Source organism: Oncorhynchus nerka, linkage group LG14, assembly GCF_034236695.1.
Source record: "Oncorhynchus nerka isolate Pitt River linkage group LG14, Oner_Uvic_2.0, whole genome shotgun sequence".
Classification (NCBI taxonomy): domain Eukaryota; kingdom Metazoa; phylum Chordata; class Actinopteri; order Salmoniformes; family Salmonidae; genus Oncorhynchus; species Oncorhynchus nerka.
This window is the reverse complement of record NC_088409.1, coordinates 54,168,603-54,194,198: the sequence shown is the minus strand read 5'-3', so window position 1 is coordinate 54,194,198 and position 25,596 is coordinate 54,168,603. Positions and strand designations below refer to the sequence as shown.

Genomic DNA, 25,596 nt, shown 5'->3' with positions numbered 1-25,596 from the left:
ACCTTAACCATCACGCCAAAAAGTCAGAACCCATTCACGAGATCGTCGAGTGTTGCATTAAGGTCATTACGGTCCCAATCCGTTATTCCACTTGAAGGACTTCATTGTGTTGCTGACTGTATCCAATGCTTGATATTGCAACCGTGATATTACATGTTCAGTGTGAAAGGTACCTACATAAGATCGGACTTCATGACACATTCAACTGCTTATGTAGTGCTAATGAATGCAGTATGTATGAATGCATTATGCATGTGTTATGAAGTTTTCATCAATTAAAGTGTTACCATATATTTGTAGGTTGCTACTGTTTGGAGGGGTCCCAGAGTGATGCCTCCATGTCAGGTGTAAAGTATTTGGAGGTGTTTGCCACCCAAGCCACTACTGTGTGAGTGGTAGCAGTGTGCCTGCATCCTACCCTGCTGGCACCCATCATAATGACACTGGAGGGAAGAGGAGAGATGACTGCAAGCCATGTCCTGATGGTAACTTAATAATCTTTCAAATTGTACAGATGCCCCATCACTCTACTACCACATCCCTCTACTACTACTATTACTAGTAGTTTGTAGTGGCTGCATGTTTTAAAGAAATAGGTATCCGGGCTCATAGACTACTTTCAGGATAAGGAATCATCCAGCATTCAGTTGTAAAATACTGAACTTATCATTTTAGATCAGAAAATTATGACATTCGGATGAAAGTTACATAATACAGGATTTCTCTGTGAAATGTCAATGCATTGTTTCTCATATGTTCACAAAAACCAAACTGCATACAGTATGTGACGTTGTTTGTGACATTGTAGGTTGGTTCCAGGACATGGAGGGCCAGAGGGAATGTAAAGCCCTGTCCCCCTGGCTCTCACTGCCCGACCACCACCACCATTGGCAGCACCAGTGGCCCCACCACCCTTCTGCCCTGCCCAGCTGGCTATGTCTGCCCAGAGAGAGCTCCTTCAGCCAACCCTACCCCTGCCCCAAAGGCACCTACAGCTCTACTCTGGGTCTCACATCCCCTGGTGAAAAACAATATACTATAGTTAGGGACCAGAGTTTTACTGGACCAAACAAGGTAGATGCTATATGTATGGGCCAGGAGATTTTCATCACAGTCAACAACTGACCAAGAAAGACTCTTAGACCTAGCTTTTGTCTATAACAAGAGCCCAAAGGGCCCAGAGGTTTTCCTGGTCAGTTAATGCGGCAGCCAGGACAAAACTCCTGGCCGTACATGTACTACCTTATTTGAAATGGTAATCAGCCATAATCCTTTGTATTAATGAAGTTTTGAATTAATGTTTATTTTTTACAAATACATTTGTTATATCATATAATTGAATTTTGTTGTGTCAGAGCCCATGCCCATGTTTGTCTCACTGTGGTTGCAGTTGAGTGCTTGGTGTGCCCATTGGACCCTGGTCTCCTGGGTTCCTCTGTGTTTCCAGAGCCACAGTGCCCAACCCCACTGACAACAGGGTCACCCTGCCCCCCTGGATCATACTGCCAACTAGGACTCAGAGCAGGTAAAGTACAGAGAAACTCTCTCACTGTCTCTACACTCTGAGCTCCTGATTCAGACTTAAGATAAGTAGACTTAAACCTCTTGAAGCTAGGGGCACTATTTTTATGTTTGGAAAAATAACGTTCCCAAAGTAAACAGCCTATTTCTCAGGACCAGATGCTAGAATATGCATAGAATTGACAGATTAGGATAGAAAACACTCTAAAGTTTCCAAAACTGTCAAAATATTGTCTGTGAGTATAACAGAACTGATATGGCATGTGAAAACCCGAGGAAAATCCATCCAGAATTTTCTTTTTTTGAGGTCACAGGCCATTTCAATGCTAGCCTATCGGATATACAAAACAATTGCTCCTAGATTGCAGTTCCTATGGCTTCCACTAGATGTCAACAGTCTTTAGACAGGGTTTCAGGCTTGTTTCTTGAAAAACGAACAAGTAGTTGTAGTTTATCCAAGGTGTTCTCATCAGGAAAGGTAGACTTTTGGCACGAGTGAACGAGGGTGTGCTCTTCGTTATTTTTCTTTTCTATTGAACACTGTAAATAAATATTATTGTTTATTTACATATTAGGGTACCTGAGGATTGATTTGAAACATTGTTTGACTTGTTTGGACGAAGTTTACCAGTAGCTTTTTGGATTCCTTTGTATGCATGTTGAAGGAGTGGATTACTGAAATCAATGGCACCAACTAAACTGACTTTTTGGATATAAAGAAGGACTTTATCGAACACAACAAACATTTATTGTGTAGCCAGGACCCTTGGGATTGCAAACAGAGGAAGATCTTCAAAGGCAAGTGATTTATTTGATCGTTATTTGTGAAGACGGTGCTGGTTGAAAAAGTATTTTGATGTGGGGCGCTGTCCTCAGATAAGCATGATATGCTATCGTAAAGCTTTTTTTTTTTTAAATCTGACAATGTGGTTGGATTAACAAGAAGTTAAGGTTTTAAATGATGTAAGACACTTGTATGTTCATGAATGTTTAATATTACAATTGTGTCATTTGAATTTGGCGCGCTCCAACTTTACCGGATGTTGTCGATTTTGATCCCGCTAGTGGGATCTGATCCCTAAATTAAGATGTTGGTTATTGTTGTAACGATAAGTACAAATGGTTAGTTGCTATGTGTACATTTGTTATATATATAAATTGGTTGGCGAGCAGAGGTGGTTCCAATTTTACCACAATTTAAAAGGATGTCCTTTTGTTTGAATGAATACCAATAAAACAAAAAGTACGCATTGGTTATCATTGTGTAACTACCATTTTACCAAGTACATTTCTGTACCGCTTAAATAATGTTTGACCTCGTGTTAATTGTGGGAAAACCTTGTAGGCGCTTGTTGCCCTGGTTTCTTCTGTGACTGGGGCTCCAGTAGTCTTGAGGAGGCCCTCTGTCCAGCAGGCTACATCTGTCCAGGATGAACTAGGACCCCCCTGGCCTGTCCTGCAGGGACACACAGCTCAGTGACAGGCAACAGCCACCAGAACAACATGTCCTGATGGCTACTACTGTTGGATTTCAACTTCAAACATGATTATCAGTGTAATTTTAAAACCGTAAGATCAGTTTTTAGTTTAACATGTAATTACAATACCAGTCAAAAGTTTGGACACACCTACTCATTCAATGTTTTTCTTTATTTTACTATTTTCTACATTGTAGAATAGTGAAGATATCAACACTATGAAATAACACATATGGAATCATGTAAGTAACCAAAAAAGTGTTAAACAAATCAAAATATATTTTATATTTTAGATTCTTCAAAGTAGCGTCCCATTGCCTTGATGACAATTTTGCTACAATGCTACTGAATATGAGGTGCCTTTGTAGTAATATTGAATGAAGAGGCACAAACAGAAGTGGTCATCTTTTGATGTGTTTGTTCTTTCTGTGCATGTCACACACAAGTACCCTACAAGGGACATTTTACCACACATTTACCATAAAACATCACAACTCCCTATACTGTGATGGGGAGTTGATCAAAATCAAACAGTATACAAGGAATTCATGTGTCACACTGGTATAAAGGATTTGGAGACAGGCGCAGGAATACACAATAGGGGTTTTTAATACACCCAAAACAAACACTTATACAAAAACACTGGGCTGTACCCAAAGAAAAGAGCGAGGGTAAACCTTGTTGAGCGACACGGGACGATACCCGTAATACACAATGCATATAGTACATAACAGCTGCACCAACGCATGGGTACTCACACCACCAACGGACATGGGAACAATAACCGACAACGACAGAGGGAACAGAGGGCACATATATACTAATCGGGGGAAATGGGAACCAGGTGTGTGTAATCAGACAAGACAGTCCGGGGTTGATGATAATGAATCCTGTTCAGTGAGGCCTTTTGACAATAATGAATCCTGTTCAGTGAAGCCTAGAAAGCTGGTGACGTACACCTCCGGAACTGGTGAACAGAATGAGTATCAGTACCGAGGGGGATCCGTGACATCATGTTTCTTCATTGTGTTGTTTTCCATCGGAATTCTACCAGCAATAATCCACTACTGTCCAGCTGGCACTGGCTACTCTCTTCTGTGCCCATCGGGCTCGCTCTCCAGCTTCCTGGGACTAAGGGGCGTAGAGGAGTGCCAGCGTTGCCCCACTGGGCACTTCTGTGACAGGCCTGAGCTGGCGCTGACCTTGGACGCCACCCCATGTAGCGCTGGGTAATATAAACACATGCTGCTCGTCTCCTAATGAGGAGCCCTCGGCTAATGTCTGACCAAAATGCAACTAAAACTGAAACAATTTAGTTAGGATCTAGTTAATCTGGCAGTTTATCTCTCTGTCTCAAGTGACCTGGAAACAGCAGAAAGGAAACAACTCAGAAAATGCAGTTGTTATGGTCACTGATTTACTGTTCCTTGTGCTCATTGCTGTGAGAGAAATTAACAAAACAGACTCAAGCCAATCGAGAGATACAGATTGAGCTAAGCATTTCCTGTTTATCTATTGTATGTATCTACACTACAGTGTGTGGTTGACTCTTTCTCTACTTATCTAGGTATGTGTGTCTAGGGGTAGCTCCAGTGCCACACCCCTCTGATGGTCTCCATGGTTACCTGTGCCCCACAGGGCATCGCTGTCCTGTTGGCACAGCTTCAGATGTACCCTGTGAGCCTGGCACCTACAGTCCTGCCCCCTCCTACTGCCTCACCTGCCTTAATGGCACCATGTGTCCCTCCTCTGCCACTCAAGAGCCCTCTCTCTGCCCTGCTGGTGAGTATAAAAAATTACATTATATAATGTAATATAACTATTACTTCTCAAATTAAACGTAGAAGTTGCATCTTAATGAGAAGTAATTTCAATACATTTGTATAGAATTAAAATGATATACAACACATTTTATTTCTAGTTACTTCATAGCTTCACTAGTATACTGTAAATGAATGCACTTATTCAGAGCAGGCATTTTCCGCTTCTCTCCTTTTCCCACCTAGGTAATTTCTGTCTTTCCGGGTGTATGTTACCTCTGACCTGTCCTGTTGAAGAACTCTTTTCAGTTCCATGTAGAACCTGTTCCACAGTGTTCTACATGGAACCCAAAAGAGTTCTGCCTGTAACCAAAAAGGATTCTACCTGGAACCAAAAAGGGTTCTCCTATGGAGACAGCTGAAGAACCCTTTTGGAACCCTTTTTTGTAAGCGTGTATATACTGCGCAGGGTTCAACTCCTGACACTGCTGTCTGTTGTGGATGAAACATCTGACCGATTGCTTGGCAGATAATTATTGTTGGATCGATCTCTGCCGCCCGTTCATATGTATGTACAGCACCAGTCAAAAGTTTGCACACACCTACTCATTCAAGCATTTTTCTTTATTTAGACTATTTTCTACATAGTAGAATAATAGTGGAGTCATCAAAACTATGAAATAACACATGGAATCATGTAGTATCCAAAAAAGTGTTATACAAATCAAAATATATTTGAGATTCATCAAAGTAGGCACCCCTTGCCTCGATGACAGCTTTGCACACTCTTGGCATTCTCTCAAACAGCTTCATGAGGTAGTCACCTGCATTTCAATTAACATGTGTACCTTGTTAAAAGTCTGTTTTTGACATTTATTTCCTTCTTAATGCGTTTGCATTCCAGGTAACGAGGGGACTATCTCATGACTACCTCATCAATATTGTACACTCAGTGTATATGCTTCTCCTCACGAGCAACAAGTTTTCCATAAAGACCTATAAGCTTGGCCCATTACATTTTCCCCAATTTAGAATTTGAACAAGCATATCTCCTGTCTGAGCTACAGTCATGACATTTTGTACATGCTGTATATGCATCTCCTCATGAGAAACCAATTTTCCATAAGGATCTATAAGGTCCGTCCATTCACTAAAGGTGAACATTTTGAAAGCATGTATGGACTATCTATCTATATGCACTGTAATTCCATGCAGATACAGTGACAATTAATGTTGATAATGAATGTTTAATTTAATTTTTATAATCAAGGGGGATGGGGGGACTATGGATCTGTCTCCCTACATTTGTACACATATTACATGACCAAAAGTATGTGGACACCTGCTCGAACAACTCATTCCAAAATCAATCATTAATATGGAGTTGGTCTCCCCATTTCTGCTGTGACAGCCACAAGTGCATTAGTGAGTTTGGGCACTGATGTTGGGCGATTAGGCCTGGCTCGCAATTGGCGTTCCAATTCATCCCAAAGGTGTTCGATGGGGTTGAGGTCAGGGCTCTGCAGCCCAGTCAAGTTCATCCACACCGACAAACCATTTCTGGACCTTGCTTTGTGCACCGGGTCATTGCTGAAACAGTAAAGGTCCTTCCCCAAACTGTTGCCACAAAGCTGAAGCACAGATCGTCTAAAATGTCATTGTATGCTGAAGATTTCCCTTCATTGGAACTAAGGGGCCTAGCATGAATCATGACGACCGGTCGTTAAAGGCCTAGAACTGGCCCCACTTCCTCCCCTTCCTCTCTGGTGGGAGAGAGGGGGGCCTCTCTTTGATCCTCACCCAGGAGGGAAAGTTATGACACAAGGAACCAAACAGCAGAATCAGTTTGGATAGAGTTATAGAAGCAAACAGGTTGGTGTGATTCTGTGTGTGTTTGGATGTTGTTACCAGGTCAGTGTCAGCAGGGCTACTCCTGCCAGAGTGGAGCACCAGGTCCAGCCCCCCAGAGTTTAGCCATCTTTCCCAGGAACGGGCCCTGCCCCATGGGCCACTATTGCCTGTCTGGGACCCTCTCCCCATTGCCGTGTCCTGCAGGCAGTATCCAAAACTACAACAGTAGTTAGAGATACATCAACGTGATAAGGATTCTTGTTGGGATTCAAGCCAACATAGATGAACGATTTGTGTACTGTGTACTACGATTTACTTTTAAAGGTGATTTATGCTTGAGCTGACATCCACAGTGACACAATCTCGGGGAACATCTGGGAATTTCCTGTAAAGGTCTATCGCTGAGTGCAGGTTGTTAGTCTGCGTTGTTTTGAATCCTGGTCTTACTTAGTGCAGTTTTTTTCTGAGACACAGTCGACTCATGTACCTTTAAAAATCAGATACACACCCTTTTTTTGACTCACTCCTGATATCACCATGTTCTGCTTTAGTGCTAAATGACATGCATTTATCAGGAGTCAACAATGATCTGAATGCTTACTGGCTCATGGCGGCGTAATGCCTTTATTCAAAGATGTGATCTGAATAATGCTAAATTAATGTAAGATGGTGAATGTGTGGGTTATCCATAGGCAACTGCTCCACCTGACCACTGGACACCGTTTCATTGAGGGCCTCCCCCAGTGGCGTGTGTACTGCTGGCTTCTACTGTCCATTTGACTTCTCCTCCACGACGCCCTATGCCTTCCTCTGCCCTAAGGTGAGCCCTGTTCCCTTCGCCTCACTCCTGTCTAATTGGACTACAGTAGAACATAAAAAAAGGTGAACCTCGAAATTGCGGACTGACTGGTTAACGGAATGGTCAATATCAAACCGGGACATGTGTTAAATATTTTCTATTGTGGTTTGATGTCATATTTTTTACATTGCAGCGTTCTGATCCCCACCATTCCTGATGTGTTCATATCTCTGAGGTCCTATAGAAATGAATAATAATGCTGATCGCTAGGATTTATTTAGAACTTTTCCAAGTGATCAAATCACTTTTTTTGTTTTTATTTTAATTATTTGGACTGTTGTCGACACGGGGTAGATGGATGACCAAGAGACCGTAAGAGTGATGGACGCAGGGATGAAACCCCAGTCTCATGGGTAAATTGTGCTACCATTCAACCACAGCCTCTGCACCAACACCTACCAGAGAGAGTCCTAAATTGCTCCCTAATCCTCCATTTCTCCAAATCTGTAAGTGACAATATGGTGATTAGTCGATTTAACACCCAATCAAAATACACTGAGTGCACAAAACATTCGGAACTTCCCAGTATTGAGTTGCACCCCCTTTTGCACTCAGAACAGCCTCAAGTTGTCAGGGCATGAACTCGACAAGGTGTCGAAAACATTCCACAGAAATGCTGGCCCATGTTGACTCCCAATGCTTCCCACAATTGTGTCAGGTTGGCTGGATGTCCTTTGGGTGGTGGACCATTCTTGATACACACGGGAAACTGTTAAGCACAAAAAACCCAGCAAGGTTGCAGTTCTTGACACACTCGAACCGGTGCTGCTGGCGCATACTACCATACATCGTTCAAAGGCACTTAAATCTCATGTCTTGCCCATTCACTTTCTGAATGGCGCACATACACAATCCATGTCACGTACACAATCCATGTCCATGTCTCAATTGTCTCAAGGCTTAAAAATCCTTCTTTAACCTGTATCTTTCCCTTCATCTACATTGATTGAAGTGGATTTAACAAGTGACATCAATAAGGGATCATAGCTTTCACCTGGATTCACCTGGTCAGTCTGACATGGAAAAAGCAGGTGTTCCTAATGTTTTGTATACTCAGTGTATGTTGCTGTATTCCGTGTTTGTGGTGACTTTCAATTTCAATAAATCGACTGTCAGCCACACTTGATACACACAACTTTTGTCATAGCCTGTAGGTAGACAGGTAGAGTTGTTTTGCCTTCATTGACTCGATTGGTCGGAAAAACAGTGACGAACATGACACTACTGGGGGGAATGTATACGTACTTGAAATGTAACATCCAATCAAAATGCAGCCGGTGGAAAAACCAGCGGGCCATTCTAGGCTTTTTGGCTAATACAAAATTCTTCAGACCTCCAAAGGCGCGCCGTGAAAACAACGTGATTTGAAGGTATGGCTAATCGAGACTATACCTTTCCAGACTGCTCAAATCTGCAAAAACCCTTTACGGTCACAACTTGCAGACTTGTTTACGTGTTGCTGTGCATTTTGTTCCCAACCTTACTTTGCTACCTGACAACTTTACGGTTTTTACTTTTTAATTACCGTTTATATTTTTTGTTTTTCCCTCGCTCAACTTTTTTTTATTTAACTTTTTCACTCCGGACGCTTTATCTGGACATGGTTCGTCAGGACCTCCAACAGCCGAAGCTAAGTAGTAACATTAACATGATGCCTTCTAATTGCAATCGCTGTACTCATAATATACAGGAGAACGATCGCCTTACGGCGAGGATAGCTGTGCTGCAAGCCCAGCTTCAGACGCAATCGTTAGGCAAGGATAATTCTAAGTGTAGGAAAGGATTGAACAGCGTCTGTACCACAAATACAGATAGTAACGTTAGTATAAATCCCCTCGCGCGGTCCACGCAGCCTGACAACTTCTGGAGGGAAATGCTGTAGGAATGCTCAACCGGTGACGCTCATTCAGCCGACAAACTTTCAACCTGTTTTCCCCATTAAGCAGCGAGTCTGAGGCCAAGCCTTCTCTTGTCTCTACTCCTCCCATTACTGGGTCTGAGACGCCGAAGCTTCCCACCATTAGCTCTGACAAATTGAAAACCCTAGTCCATTACCCGCAGTATTAGACTTAAAACGAATCATCCAGTGATCATACACTGTTTACCAGGGGGCAGGGCTACCGACGTTAAGGCTAATCTGAAGATGGTGCTGGCTAAAACTAAAACAGGCCAGTGTAGAGAGTATAGAGATATTGTTATCCACGTCGGCACCAACGATGTTAGGATGAAACAGTCAGAGATCACCAAGCGCAACATAGCTTCTGCGTGTAAATCAGCTAGAAAGATGTGTCGGCATCGTGTAATTGTCTCTGGCCCCCTCCCAGTTAGGGGGAGTGATGAGCTCTACAGCAGAGTCTCACAACTCAATCGCTGGTTGAAAACTGTTTTCTGCCCCTCCCAAAAGATAGAATTTGTAGATAATTGGCCCTCTTTCTGGGACTCACACACAAACAGGACCAAGCCTGACCTGCTGAGGAGTGACGGACTCCATCCTAGCTGGAGGGGTGCTCTCATCTTATCTACCAACATAGACAGGGCTCTAACTCTTCTAGCTCCACAATGAAATAGGGTGCAGGCCAGGCAGCAGGCTGTTAGCCAGCCTGCCAGCTTAGTGGAGTCTGCCACTAGCACAGTCAGTGTAGTCAGCTCAGCTATCCCCATTGAGACCGTGTCTGTGCCTCGACCTAGGTTGGGCAAAACTAAACATGGCGGTGTTCGCCTTAGCAATCTCACTAGGATAAAGACCTCCTCCATTCCTGCCATTATTGAAAGAGATCGTGATACCTCACATCTCAAAATAGGGCTACTTAATGTTAGATCCCTCACTTCAAAGGCAGTTATAGTCAATGAACTAATCACTGATCATAATCTTGATGTGATTGGCCTGAATGAAACATGGCTTAAGCCTGATGAATTTACTGTGTTAAATGAGGCTTCACCTCCTGGTTACACTAGTGACCATATCCCCCGTGCATCCCGCAAAGGCGGAGGTGTTGCTAACATTTACGATAGCAAATTTCAATTTCCAAAAAAAAGCAGGCCGTTTTTGTCTTTTGAGCTTCTAGTCATGAAATCTATGCAGCCTACTCAATCACTTTTTATAGCTACTGTATAGCTACTGTTTACAGGCCTCCTGGGCCATATACAACGGCCATATACAGAGTTCCCTGAATTCCTATTGGACCTTGTAGTCATAGCAGATCATATTCTAATTTTTGGTAATTTAATATTCACATGGAAAAGTCCACAGACCCACTCCAAAAGGCTTTCGGAGTCATCATCAACTCCCTGGGTTTTGTCCAACATGTCTCTGGACCTATTCACTGTCACAGTCATACTCTGTACCTAGTTTTGTCCCATGGAATAAATGTTGTGGATCTTAATGTTTTTCCTCATATTCCTAGACTATCGAACCACCATTTTATTACGTTTGCAATCGCAACAAATAATCTGCTCAGACCCCAACCAAGGACCATCCAAATTTGTGCTATAAATTCTCAGACAACACAATGATTCCTCGATGCCTTTCCAGACTCCCTCTGCCTAAGGACGTCAGAGGACAAAAATCAGTTAACCACCTAACTGAGGAGCTCAATTTAACCTAGCGCAATACCCTAGATGCAGTTGCACCCCTAAAAACTAAAAACATTTGTCATAAGAAACTAGCTCCCTGGTATACAGAAAATACCCAAGCTCTGAAGCAAGCTTCCAGAAAATTGGAACGGAAATGGCGCCACACCAAACTGGAAGTCTTCCGACTAGCTTGGAAAGACAGTACCGTGCAGTATCGAAGAGCCCTTACTGCTGCTCGATCATCCTATTTTTCCAACTTAATTGAGGAAAATAAAAACAATCCGAAATGTATTTTTGATACTGTTGCAAAGCTAACTAAAAAGCAGCATTCCCCAAGTGAGGATGGCTTTCACTTCAGCAGTAATAAATTCATGAACTTCTTTGAGGAAAAGATTATGATCATTAGAAAGCAAATTACGGACTCCGCTTTAAATCTGCGTATTCCTCCAAAGCTCAGTTGTCCTGAGTCTGCACAACTCTGCCAGGACCTAGGATCAAGAGAGACACAAGTGTTTTAGTACTATATCTCTTGACACAATGATGAAAATAATCATGGCCTCTAAACCTTCAAGCAGCATACTGGACCCTATTCCAAATAAACTACTGAAAGAGCTGCTTCCTGTGCTTGGCCCTCCTATGTTGAACATAATAAATGGCTCTCTATCCACCGGATGTGTATCAAACTCACTAAAAGTGGCAGTAATAAAGCCTCTCTTGAAAAAGCCAAATTTTAGAAAAAGCTGTTGCGCAGGAACTCACTGCTTTCCTGAAGACAAACAATGTATACGAAATGCTTCAGTCTGGTTTTAGACCCAATCATAGCACTGAGCCTGCTCTTGTGAAGGTGGTAAATTACCTTTTAATGGCGTCAGACCGAGGCTCTGCATCTGTCCTCGTGCTCCTAGACCTTAGTGCTGCTTTTGATACCATCGATCACCACATTCTTTTGAGATTGGAAACCCAAATTGTCCGTGTAGACCAAATTGGTCTTGCCTGGTTTAGATCTTATCTGTCGGAAAGACATCAGTTTGTCTCTGTGAATGGTTGGACCTCTGACAAATCAACTGTAAATTTCGATGTTCCTCAAGGTTCCGTTTTAGGACCACTATTGTTTTCACTATATATTTTACCTCTTGGGGTTGTCATTCGAAAACATAATGTTAACTTTCACTGCTATGCGGATGACACACAGCTGTACATTTCAATGAAACACGGTGAAGCCCCAAAATTGACCTCGCTAGAAGCCTGTGTTTCAGACATAAGGAAGTGGATGGCTGCAAACTTTCTACTTTTAAACTCGGACAAAACAGAGATGCTTGTTCTAGGTACCAAGAAACAAAGAGATCTTCTGTTGAATCTGACAATTAATCCTGATGGTTGTACAGTCGTCTCAACTAAAACTGTGAAGGACATCGGCATTACTCTGGACCCTGATTTCTCTTTTGACGAACATATCAAGACTGTTTCAAGGACAGTTTTTTTCCATCTACGTAACATTGCAAAAATCATAAACTTTCGGTCCAAAAATGATGCAGAAAAATTAATCCATGCTTTTGTTACTTCTAGGTTAGACTACTGCAATGCTCTACTTTCCGGCTACCTGGATAAAGCACTAAAGAAACTTCAGTCAGTGCTAAACACAGCTGCTAGAATCCTGACTAGAAGCAAACAATGTGATCATATTACTCCAGTGCTAGCATCCCTACACTGGCTTCCTGTTAAGGCAAGGGCTGATTTCAAGGTTTTACTGCTAACCTACAAAGCATTACATGGGCTTGCTCCTACCTATCTTTCTGTTAAAGGAATTTCATTCCTTTATGTTCATCAACCAATTAAATTAAAATAATCTGCCCATTTCTAAGAATTTGTAAGATACTTATTTGCATAAAATGGACAGAGACCAGTCTCAAAATCAATGAATAGCGTTTATTCTCGAGAGTACTGATCATAATACAATGTACATTGGTTTATATACATCACATTTCGTCATAGCGTTTTGAATGCTGCTCCTCCTTCTCTCCGAAACAATGGCAATATAGTTCACAAGCCTTCCCACATTGTCTGCCACCTGTTAAACAATCTACTACTAGCCCAAGGTCTCTCCCCTCCCTGGGTAGAGCCAGGATGTCCTGTAAGGAACACAGCATTCCATCCAGTTTGACGATAGCTCCATTAGTTTCTAACAAGGAACAGACAGTCCTTGTTCTAATTCTTGACTAAAATTACACACATTATATTCAGCATTATGGTTATAATAAGATTTATACATCCATACAGTAACATAGTAGTATTCTGTTTAGTTATAGTTTTAAGTTAAATGTATACATAATTTACCGTAATTGCTGGACTATTAAGCGCACCTGAATATAAACCGCACACACTGAATTATTTAAAAATATGTATTTTGTACATAAATAAGCCGCAGGTGCCTACCGGTACATTGAAACAAATGAACTTTACACAGCCTTTAAACGAAACACGGCTTGTAGCAAAAATTAAACCGTGGCCTACCAAGAAAGTCATTGGTCACTATCTTCCTCCTCCTGTGCACTGAAACCACTAAAGCCATCTCCTTCGGTGTCGGAGTTGAATAGCCTCAGAATTTCTTCATCCGATGTTGGATCATTTTCATTGTCGCTCTCGTCACTTTCATCCGGAGGCAAATACCCCGCGGAGCTCATGCTGCCCCTTCAACACGCAGCAGTCCAGCCTTTCAAAACCCGTTGATAGTGGATTTTTTGACAATGCTCCACGCTGTCAGGACCCACTGGCAGACTTGACCATAAGTTGCTCTTCGCATGCGGCCCGTTTTTTAGTGAAGGATTTCTCCCCACTTGTCATCCAAGCCTCCCACTGAACAAGGAGCGCTACCTTAAATGCACGATTTACACTGATGTCGAGTGGCTGCAAATACTTTGGGCCATCTGCTTTTCTTCCCTCTGAAAGCTGTTGTTGTCTTTTTGCACTGAGTCAGTTCCTCACGCTGCTTTCCAACGTCTTATCATCGACTCATTAAGGCCAAGCTCCCGTGCAGCAGCTCTATTTCCTTTTCCAACAGCCAGATCGATCGCCTTCAACTTGAAAGCTGCATCATATGCATTTCTCCGTATCTTTGCCATGATGAGGGTGACAAAATTTTTGGCGGCATGAATCTTGTGAAAGCGGGAAAAATCCATAAATTAGCCGCGTCATTGTATAAACCGCGAGGTTCAAAGCGTGGGAATAAAGTAGCGGCTTATAGTTCGGAAATTACGGTAGTCATTATTCATCAAAATCCCATAACACTTTCCGATTTGGTCCTGCTGTACATACCTACACGTACGCGACGGTCACAAGACGCAGGCCTCCTAATTGTCCCTAGAATTTCTAAGCAAACAGCTGGAGGCAGGGCTTTCTCCTATAGAGCTCAATTTTTATGGAATACCCATGTGAGAGACGCAGACTCGGTCTCAACCTTTATGTCTTTACTGAAGACTCATCTCTTCAGTGGGTCACATGATTGAGTGTAGTCTGGCCCAGGAGTGTGAAGGTGAACGGAAAGGCTCTGGAGCAACGAACCCACCCTTGCTGTCTCTGCCTGGCCGGTTCCCCTCTCTCCACTGGGATTCTCTGCCTCTAACCCTATTACAAGGGCTGAGTCACTGGCTTACTGGTGCTCTTTCATGCCGTCCCTAGGAGGTGTTTGTCACATGAGTGGGTTGAGTCACTGACGTGATCTTCCTGTCTGGTTTGGCACACCCCCTTGGGTTGTGCCGTGGCGGAGATCTTTGTGGGCTATACTCGGCCTTGTCTCAGGATGGTAAGTTGGTGGTTGAAGATATCCCTCTCGGGGTGTGGGCGCTGTGCTTTGGCAAAGTGGGTGGGGTTATATACTGCCTGTTTGGCTCTGTCCGGGGAGGTCTGGTATCATCGGCTGGGGCCAGAGTGTCTCCTGACCCCTCCTGTCTCAGCCTCCAGTATTTTTGCTGCAGTAGTTTATGTTTCGGGGGCTAAGGTCAGTCTGTTATATCTGGAGTACTTTTCCTGTCTTATCCGGTGTCCTGTGTGAATTTAAGTATGCTCTCGCTAATTCTCTCTTTCTCTCTTCTTTCTCTCTCTCGGTGGACCTGAGCCCTAGGACCATGCCTCAGGACTACCTTGCATGAGGACTCCTTTCTGTCCCCAGTCCACCTGGCCGTGCTGCTGCTCCAGTTTCAACTGTTCTGCCTGCGGCTATGGAACCCTGACCTGTTCACCGGATGTGCTACCTGTCCCAGACCTGCTGTTTTCAACTCTCTAGAGACAGCAGGAGCGGTAGAGATACTCTTAATGATCGGCTATGAAAAGCCAACTGACATTTACTCCTGAGGTGCTGACTTGCTGCACCCTCGACAACTACTGTGATTATTATTATTTGACCATGCTGGTCATTTATGAACATTTGAACATCTTGGCCATGTTCTGTTATAATCTCCACCCGGCACAGCCAGAAGAGGACTGGCCACCCCTCATAGCCTGATTCCTCTCTAGGTTTCTTCCTAGGTTTTGGCCTTTCTAAGGAGTTTTTCCTAGCCACTGTGCTTCTACACCTGCATTGCTTGCTGTTTGGGGTTTTAGGCTGGGTTTCTGTACAGCACTTTGAGATATCAGCTGATGTTAGAAGGGCTATATAAATACATTTGATTTGATTTGAAAGAAGGTTTAGGGACCAGCTCTGAGACTGCTGAAATGTCTTCCTACCCAGGGTCGCTACTGTCCAGAGGGCTCTCCCCTGGCCCTGCCCTGTCCTACAGAAGAGTACCAGCCCAACCCAGGCTCTGACTCCTGCATCCCATGCCGCCCAGGTTTCTACTATGAGGAGGCCATTGTTAGAGAGCCCTGGCCTTGCCCCCCTCACTCCTTCTGCCCTGCAGGTACACAGACATTGGTTATATGTAGAGCCAGGAGTTTTTCCTGACTATATGACTGTACCAGGAAAAACTCTGGGAACTAGATATGATGAACCCAAGGACTCTGAATTAACTTCGGCAAGGGTTCAATATTACAAAGGTTACATTTTTCCCGGTCAAGTCACAGGATCAGGAGAGACTCCAGGCATTAGTTATACACACCAATATTAAGTTAATATAGACTCATCTGGCCCATATCTACCAGAATTCAAATCCGAAAACGTTATTACAATTCAACAAGCATTAATAGGAATTGATCTAGGCGTGTAGTCCTACACAGAACAAAAACATCAACATCAGCTGCAAAAATACAACCTTATCATACTGTCATACTGTTTCCACCTTTGTCTTTTCCAGCCACCATGGTTCCCCAGGCGTACGTTCACCCCTGCTGACCTGGGGTGGTTACAAGAAGAGCGGGAGTGTCTGCCCTGCCTCCCAGGGAGGTTCTGCAGGTATGGTACTAGAACAGTCTTTTCTCATTAACACCTCACTCTACAGTCAAACACTACACTCTCAGTTACATACCAAATTAGAAAGGCCCTCAAGCATGTGTGGTTCAGTGATTATGGTTCAAGAGAGGGCAAATTATAACACTTTTGAAATCGCTTATTTTGTGCTTTGTGGCCATTGCAATGCAGTTATATTGTACTTCTGTCCCTCCCCCATCCTCTTCTGTGAGCTCATCGACAGATCTGTGTATATTGACTATAGCCTAATTTACTGTAGCCCCCTTTTTATGTGGTGTGATATGTCAACAATAAATACATTTCATATATGATATCGGTAGTGGTGGAAAAGGTACTCAATTGTCATACTTGAGTAAAAGTAAATATACCTTAAAAGAAAATTACTTAAGTGAAAGTCACCCAGTAAAATACTACCTGAGTAAAAGTATCTGGTTTTAAATGTACTTAAGTACAGTGGTGGGGAAATACTCAATTGTCATACTTGAGTAAAAGTAAATGATATCAGATTCTATATCTTAAGCAAACCAACAACAACAAAAATACAAATAATTATGGACAGACAGGGTCACATTCTGACATATTTACAAATGCAGTATTTGTGTTTAGTAAGTCCTCCATATCAAAGGCAATAGGTATGATAACGCGTTATATTGATAGGTGCTTGAATTGGACCATATTACTGTCCTGCCTGAGCATTCGAAATATAACTAGTACTTTTGGGTGTATGGGAAAATGTATGGGAGTAAAAAGTACAGATTTTCTTTAGTAGTGGAGTAAAATAAAAGTTGTCAAATATAGAAATAGTAAAGTACACATACCCCAAAACACTACTTAAGTAGTACTTGAAATTATTTTTACTTAGTTACTTTACACCACTGGCTATCAGAAGAATACTAATTTAGTGGTGTCTTAGGTCATGTTAGACTAAAATAAAAAATATAAAAATATAATAGCATTTTCGTTAGTTTGTTACTGTAGGCTAGGGATCATCAACTAGATTCAGCCGCTGGGACGATTTTTTTTTTTTTTCTTGAGCGGATAGTCAGGGGGCCAGAACATAATTACAAATAATTTGTAGACTGCAAATTAACCGCAAGAAGCCCAGACAGATATAATATTGGACTAAAACATAAAAATGTCAAACCTTGCTTACATTTGTTTATGATCACGTGTTTCTCTATTATTCGTGGAAATACCTGGGAACAGATTTCCCAAATTAAAATCACTTGAAGCTGATTTCCTGGTGTTTTTATCATTTTTTTTATATCCAACAATGAAAATTCAATAAACAAAGAAAACTTTGGGGGGAGGACACTGAAACACCACAGTTCAATAGTTAAATGCTTGTTTGACGGTAGACGCAAAGCGCATTTTCCCGAAAGAGATTCATTTAACTTCATTCAAAGTCATAGATTAGGTTGTGGTAAGATGCTCTGTGACTGTAGCCACAAAACGTTTCAAAGTAGACGTGCTGATCTGGGATCAGTTTTGCTTTTTAGATCAAATTAATAATATTATATGGACAGATCCTAGATCAGCATTCATACTGTGAGATGCTTTATGGATATGGGCCATGGTCATTAATAATGTACTGTAACTATTCTAACTGTAGGGCTGGTAAGATCCAGGGCTGTTGTGCAGCAGGGTATCTGTGTATGTCTGGCTTCACTCCAACTGGAGCCGGTGTGAATGGGGAATGCAGTGTGCCGGTCCTTGTTCAGAAAGTGGAAACAGGATAACATACAGTGTATTATTTCAAAGTCCAAGATCATTACAGGGGTGTAATTTATTGTCCATTTATTGTATATGAGAGAGTTTGGCTTATGACTTTGGAATTCCTGTGTTCGACGTTTGTTGTTACAGTACTTGGGCATACAGGTCTGTGTATCGATTTTAATGTGTAATAATTTGTAGTGTTAGTTGTCTCTGGATTCTACTGCCCAGAAGGTTCAGAGAAGCTTGAAGTCTGCTGTGACAACACTATCAGAGTTTTACCTGGAGCAGCCAATATCCATTGTCCATCACAATATCCATTGTCCACTGCCTTGTCCACCACAGCAAAGGTGCAAAAAAAGGTCATTATAACGCCAAATAATAATGATGCCTTATAATGCTTATTCTTTCTACCCATTTTAATCAAAATATTGGAATTCAAAGACATGATGTACTATGAGACACCAGACCTAGGTTCAAATAATATTTGAGATTTTCAACTACTTTGAGAGTCTGCTTGGTGGATGGGCGGGGTTTGCACTTTTGGGACTTTTATATTGGTTCCATTGCAACAGGCAGCTCAATCTAGCACAGTTAAATCATTTTTAATAATTTCAAAAATACTGGACAAAAATATAAATGCAACATGTAAAGTGTTGGTCCCATGTTTCATGAGCTGAAATAAAAGATCCCATAAATTTTCCATATGCACAAAAAAGCTTATTTCTCTCCAATTTTGTGCTCAAATGTGTTTACATCTCTGTTAGTGAGCATTTCTCCTTTGCTACGATAATCTATCCACCTGACAGGTGTGGCATATCAAGAAGCTGATTAAACAGCATGAACATTACACAGGTGCACCTTGTGCTGGGGACTATAAAAGGCCACTCTAAAATTTTAGTTTTGTCACAAAACACAATGCCACGCATGTCTCAAGTTTTGCGGGAGCGTGTTATTGGCATGCTGACTGCAGGAATGTCCACCAGAGCTATTTTCAGAGAATTTAATGTTAATTTTTCTACCGTAAGTTGCTGCAACGTTGCTTTAGAGAATTTGTAAAAAGGTCCAACCAGCCTCACAACCGCAGACCACATGTAACCACGCCAGCCCAGGACCTCCACATCCGGCTTCTTCACCTGCGGGATCGTCTGTGACCAGCCACCCGGACAGCTGATGAAACTGAGGAGTATTTCTGTCTGTAATGAAGCCCTTTTGTGGGGAAATAGTCATTCTGATTGGCTGGGCCTGCCTCCCAAGTGGGTGGGCCTATATCCTCTCAGGCACAAAGATGGCAGCGCCCCTGCCCAGTCCTGCGAAACCCATCGATTAGGGCCTAAGGAATTTATTTCATTTGACTCATTTCCTTATGTGAACTGTAACTCAGTAAAATATTTGAAATTGTTGCATGTTGCGTTCATATTTTTGTTCAGTATAGTATTTGAACCCACTTCTGTGAGACATCCTCAGTATTTTGTCCATGAACAAGGCAATTTTAAATTCCATTAAACTCTTCTACAGGTGACACTGTTCTGTACCGGTGTCCTGCTGGTCACTACTGTGATGGGGTGGCTTGTAGTGACTACGACCGAGGGGTGGGACCCAGGGCATGTCCATTCTTCACCTACAGATCCACCCCTGGGACAGCCAGCAAGGGGGACTGCCTCTCCTGTCCCCCTGGATCCTACTGTAACTCTACAGGTCAGACTGAAACACATTAGACTTTAATATCTTACCATACTATTACTGTAGCATTGGGGCGGCAAGTAGCCTAGGGGTTAAAAAGCGGGCTAGCAACCAGAGGGTTGCCGGTTGGACAGAGAAAAAATGTCTGACAGGGAAAATATTTGGCAGGGAAAATGTCTGACAAGGTAAAAAAATCTTGTCCTACATGCCATCTCCTGCCTTTGTGCCTTTGAGCAAGCCACTGAAACCATAAACTGCTCAATGGGCTGCCCTAATACGGCTGCCCTTCTCCAACCTCTGTATGTCGTATGTGTCTTTCCGGGGTTTGGAGTAAAGCAGAAGGCAGTTTCCGCCATTAGACACATTAATGCATTCTTCTTTCATTAAGTTCCTTCGGGAACGACAACATTCGTCTAAGTTCTGAAATAGAGAGCAGAGGCGGGTAATGAGCTATAATAAGGGGAATCTAAAACACATTTTCCTGAGACAACACAAATGAGTACCCTGTGGATTTACATATAACTATAGTAATCCATTTACTTTCCTTGACAAATGGCATACTATTAGGCCTACATTTGAATAAAGCTACATTGTAATCATTAGGCTCAAATCACCAGTATACTTTTACAGTGATTGCTCTGCCTGGGATGTTTTTTCAGGTTACTCTGGCTACCCCTGTCCCCCGGGCTACTGGGGCGGCAGCTGCCAGTCAGTGTGAGCCATTTGCAGGGGGCACCTACTGACCTGACCCCATGTCCACAGGGCAGCCCGACATTGCTGGAATCTCCTGTTGTCACGTTCGTCATAACGAGGAGACCAAGGCGCAGCGTGATATGAAAACATTCCTCTTTAATGAAAGAGAACACTGAACAAATATTACAAAACAAACGTGACGCTATATATCTAACGAGTGCTGACATGCAAATACACATAGGCAATAACCCACAAAACCAAAATGGAAAAATGGCAACCTAAATAGGATCCCCAATCAGAGACAATGATAAACAGCTGTCTCTGATTGGGAACCAATTCAGGCCACCATAGACCTACATATACCTAGACATACTAAAACCCCATAGATATACAAAAAAAAATGTAAAACCATGTACCATGTAAAAGACAGGACAAAAACGGATAGACAATACAACACTAAACCAACCACCCTTGTCACACCCTGACCTAACCAAAATAATAACGAAAACAAAGACAATTAAGGTCAGGGCGTAGACCACCTTTAGACCCTCGTACCAGTGTGCCCCTGGTAGGTGATGATGTATGAAGGAATGTAATGTCTTAGGGCCAGGAGTTTTTCATGACCATAAGTGACCTGACTTGGGAAAATTCCAGGCCTTAGTTAAGTAGGTTTTTTCTGACCAAAAAACCTGATTAAGCAAAACCCCAGGCCCTAATAAGTGTGATTGAGTGTGTGTGTGTGTGCGTGCATGTATGATGGTCAGGTGCGGTCTTAGAGAAGCTGTATAAGGCTGACACCTACTTTGGGCCCCAGACTGCAGAATCTGAAATCTGTCCTGAAAGCTACCACTGTCCAGAGGGATCAAACACCTACAACACACCAAACCAAAGGCCTAACTTAAAACCATGATGTAATGCTTACCCGTGTTCCTAGGCACATTCATTATGGTCCTTAACATGACAAGAAACAGTAACATTTATATTACATTTATGCCATGACATCATAGATTTACTTTGAAGATAACATTTAAAATCTGATCATTTGTCATTCCACAGTTGCATGTTTCCCTTCTACTGTCCTGCAAACAGCTCTGCCATGCTGTCCTGTGAGGGGGGCTCTGTGCCTCTCAACACCAGTGGCCCCAGAGCCTCCCAGGAGAGCAGCTGTGGGCTGTGTGAGGCAGGGACCTACCGACCCCCACCCTCACTGTCTCACCTGCCCACTAGGGTACCGCTGCCCTCCAGGTCAGCTGTTTGTGTTAATTTTAGTTTAGTGTGATTGCTTTAGCAAGATTTAGTGATGCTTTCCACAATCCATCCATCTTTTCAACCCTCTTTTATCCATTTGTTCATTCTTCCAACCTTCATTCATCCTTCAAAGTTTTATCTATACTTTCTTAGCCTCATACGAACCACGCCTGTCTACCATGTAGCGGAACAGAATGTAAGCTTGTGAAATCAGGATGGTTCATACGAGGCTAATACCTTCTTGCCTACTTAAATTAATCCAACCAACAAACCATCATCCATCTATCATACCGTCATCTTTCTTCCATCCATACATCTATCCAGTCTTCAAGCCTTTCCTTCATCAATTTTTTTCAACATTCAGTTATCCATCCATTCTTCTTTCTTCATCCATCACACGTTTCATCTTTCTTGATTTCAAAGCTTCCTAACCGTAAAGCTGTCCAATATTTTCTGTCCATCGGGGACAGAGCACTACCACAGCAACCCCTGTCCCCTGGGCTACGTGTGTCCGCTGGGCTCATCCTGTCCCTTGCCCCCCTGAATATTTTGATAATGGCGAATCCTGGCAGACTGGCGACGCTGGGCAGACTGGCGACGCTGGGCAGACTGGCGGTGCTGGGCGACGCTGGGCAGACTGGCGACGCTGGGCAGACTGGCGGCGCTGGGCAGACTGGAGACTCCGGCAGCGCAGGAGAGGAGACAGGCTCTGGCTGCGCTGAACAGGCGAGGGGCACTGAAGGCCTGGTGCGTGGTGCTGGAACTGGTGCTACAGGATCGAGGACACGCACAGGAAGCCTGGTGCGGGGAGCTGCCACCGGAGGACTGGAGTGTGGAGGTGGCACAGGATGGGCTAGACCGTGAAGGCGTACTGGAGATCTTGAGAGCTGTGTTGGCACAGGACGTGCAAGGCTAGGGATGTGCACAGGAGGCCTGGTGCGTGAGGCTGGCACCAACTTCACCAGCCGACTAACACGCACCTCAGGTTGAGTATAGAGCGCTAACTCAGGTGCTATCAAATCCCCGACACGATCCGTCGGACGAATATCGTATCTATAGCACCAAGCTAGCAACTCCCTCATTACTCTCCACTCCACTTTCCCCATTAACTCCTTCACAGTCTCTGCTTCGCTCACCTCTAACACTGGCTCTGATCTCCTCCTTGGCTCCTCACGATAAACAAGGAGAGTTGGCTCAGGTCTATCTCCTGACTCAGCCACTCTCCCTCTGAGCCCCCAATACATTTTTTGGGGTGACTTTCGGGTTTCGCTCTGCGCCGCCGTGTCTGTTTCTCTAACTCCATTCGCCTATAGCCCTCTTCGCACTGCTCTAGCGTATCCCAGGCGGGCTCAGGCACTCTCTCTGGGTCGACCGCCCACCTGTCTATTTCTTCCCACGTCGTATACTCCCGGCCTCTGCTATCCATAACGTCCTCATAACAGCGTCTCTCAGCTCTCGTAAGTGCCTCCTTTCGCTCCTGCTGTCGCTGCCTGTAATCACGCCACTCGGTCCGTGTGTGGTGGGTGATTCTGTAACGGCGTTCTTCGTTTGTCGAAAGAGAGGACCGAAATGCAGCGTGATGGTTACTCATGTCTTTAATGAATGAATGACGATACATGAAATAACTTATGAAATACAAAACAACAAACGGAACGTGAAACTTATTACAGCCTATGAAAAAGAAAAAAACCAAGTGACTGAGTGAACACTACACTGAGACAGGAACAATCACCCACAAATACAAAGTGAAACTCAGGCTACCTAAATACGGTTCCCAATCCGAGACAACGAGAATCACCTGACTCTGATTGAGAACCGCCTCAGGCAGCCAAGCCTAACTAGACACACCCCTAATCATACACAATCCCAATGCTATAAAACCACAATACGAACACAACACATAACCCATGTCACACCCTGGCCTGACCAAAATATATTACGAAAACACAAAACATATTGACCAAGGCGTGACAATAGTGTATGTCATCGAATCTGTTCACCAAATTATCGGTGTGAAGATAAAGAACAGGATCAGTGGTAGGGGATAGAAAAGCATTTGTAAATTTACTAGCAGTTGTGGAGTTAATGATACAAGAGCGAGTGGGGAAAGACATTTTAGGAGGATAAAGCATTTTAAAAAACAACACTGAGATGGTCAGTATTGACATCAATAGTTTCCAAGTTATCAATATTCAGACCATAGCACAATATCAAGAGTATGGCCTTTGTGGTGTGTAGGCCTTGTGGCATGTAGCACAAGTTAAATGATTCTAACAGGTTAAGAAACTCCCCTGCTAGTGCATTGTTTGGGCAACACACATGAATGTTTAGATCTCCAAGAATAATTACCCTGTCATATTTAGGCGTAACCAAAGAAAGCAGGACAGAGAATTCATTATGAACAAACGATTATGTTTAGGAGGGTGGTACACTAAAAAGGTGGCAAAATATGAGAATATATTTCTCAAGTGAGGAAAAGTTGCCACATGACACAGGGCTCCATATAAACTTGTCTCTATGAATGACGGCTACCCCACCACCATAGCCAAACGGCCTTGATTTCTGTAGTTAAGAAAAGAAAAGGATGGAGGGGTAGTTTCATTTAGAGAACTTAAATCCTCAAGTTTAAGCCAAGTCTCAGTTAGCTTGAAAATATCAATGTCATTGGAAATAATAAAATCATTGCATATGAACAACTTATTATTTAGAGATCTTGACATGGATAGCTGTCACGTTCTGACCTTAGTTCCTTTGTTTTGTCTTTGTTTTAGTATGGTCAGGGTGTGAGTTGGGGTGGGCAGTCTATGTTTGTTTTTCTATGTTGTATTTTGCGTTTGTCCTGGTATGGTTCTCAATCAGAGGCAGGTGTCGTTAGTTGTCTCTGATTGATAATCATACTTAGGTAGACTTTTCCCACCAGTGTTTCGTGGGTGATTGTTTTCTATGTCTGTGTGTTCCACACGGAACTGTTTCGGTTTTTGTTTCTGTCTTTCAATTTGTTATTTTGTATTTTCTTGTTCAGTGATTTTGTTCATTAAAACATGACGAACACGTACCACGCTGCATATTGGTCTGATCTCTCATACTCCTCGTCAGAGGAGGACAAATCCCGTTACAATAGCTGCAGGATTTACCGAGGTATTCAGGGGAGTTAGAGGAACATAAATGAGGTTACTTACATTAACTGCACTACGGGACATAATATACTTTTCATGTCCTCTGTTGCTAATTATGGAAGGGAGGACTGGAACACTACCAGAGCCAGGCCATCAGTCGTCTCTAAAACAGTTTGCAATGTTGCTGAAAGTAACCCTGGAACCTTGCGGTTAGGGTGAATCCCATCTATTTTAAAAAGTGCTGGTTGCTCCCACAGCAAACAAAATTGTCACTAAAGGAGGTATGTCGTAGCAAAGTTTCTTCAAGTACTCGTTTAGGGCAACGAGGCATCTGAAATGTTCTGAACCCCTCCGACAACCTTTTATTTGAGCCTTTTCCAGAAATAAAAAATGTAACAAAAAATGTAAGCAATTGTCTGAGGATAGTGCTGGACCGTCTGACACAAAAATAAAAGGGGACAGTTTGATGAAGCTTTAAATAAAGGTCATGTGACAAAGCTTTAAGTAAAGGTCATGTGACATGATTGTCCAAAACACAGGGCCCTAAAATGATATATAACTTATATTTGATGTTGCCTCATATAAGTTTGAAAGTCTGCTTCAATAAGGCTGTGTTTACACAGACAGCTTTTACCACTCTTTTGACCAATCAATTACCAATAATAATATCAGAATTGGGCTGCCTGTGTAAATGTAGCCTACG

General features: G+C 42.9%; 1 long non-coding RNA gene across 1 annotated transcript; it reads left to right on the top strand.

The window, feature by feature from the left end:
* Positions 1–11,549: 11,549 nt before the first annotated feature.
* Positions 11,550–23,008, top strand: LOC115142126 (uncharacterized). The gene is made up of 5 exons (XR_003865464.2): positions 11,550–15,335; positions 15,766–15,934; positions 16,328–16,425; positions 19,672–19,851; positions 21,586–23,008. It is a non-coding gene; the product is annotated as an uncharacterized LOC115142126 (long non-coding RNA).
* Positions 23,009–25,596: the final 2,588 nt, after the last annotated feature.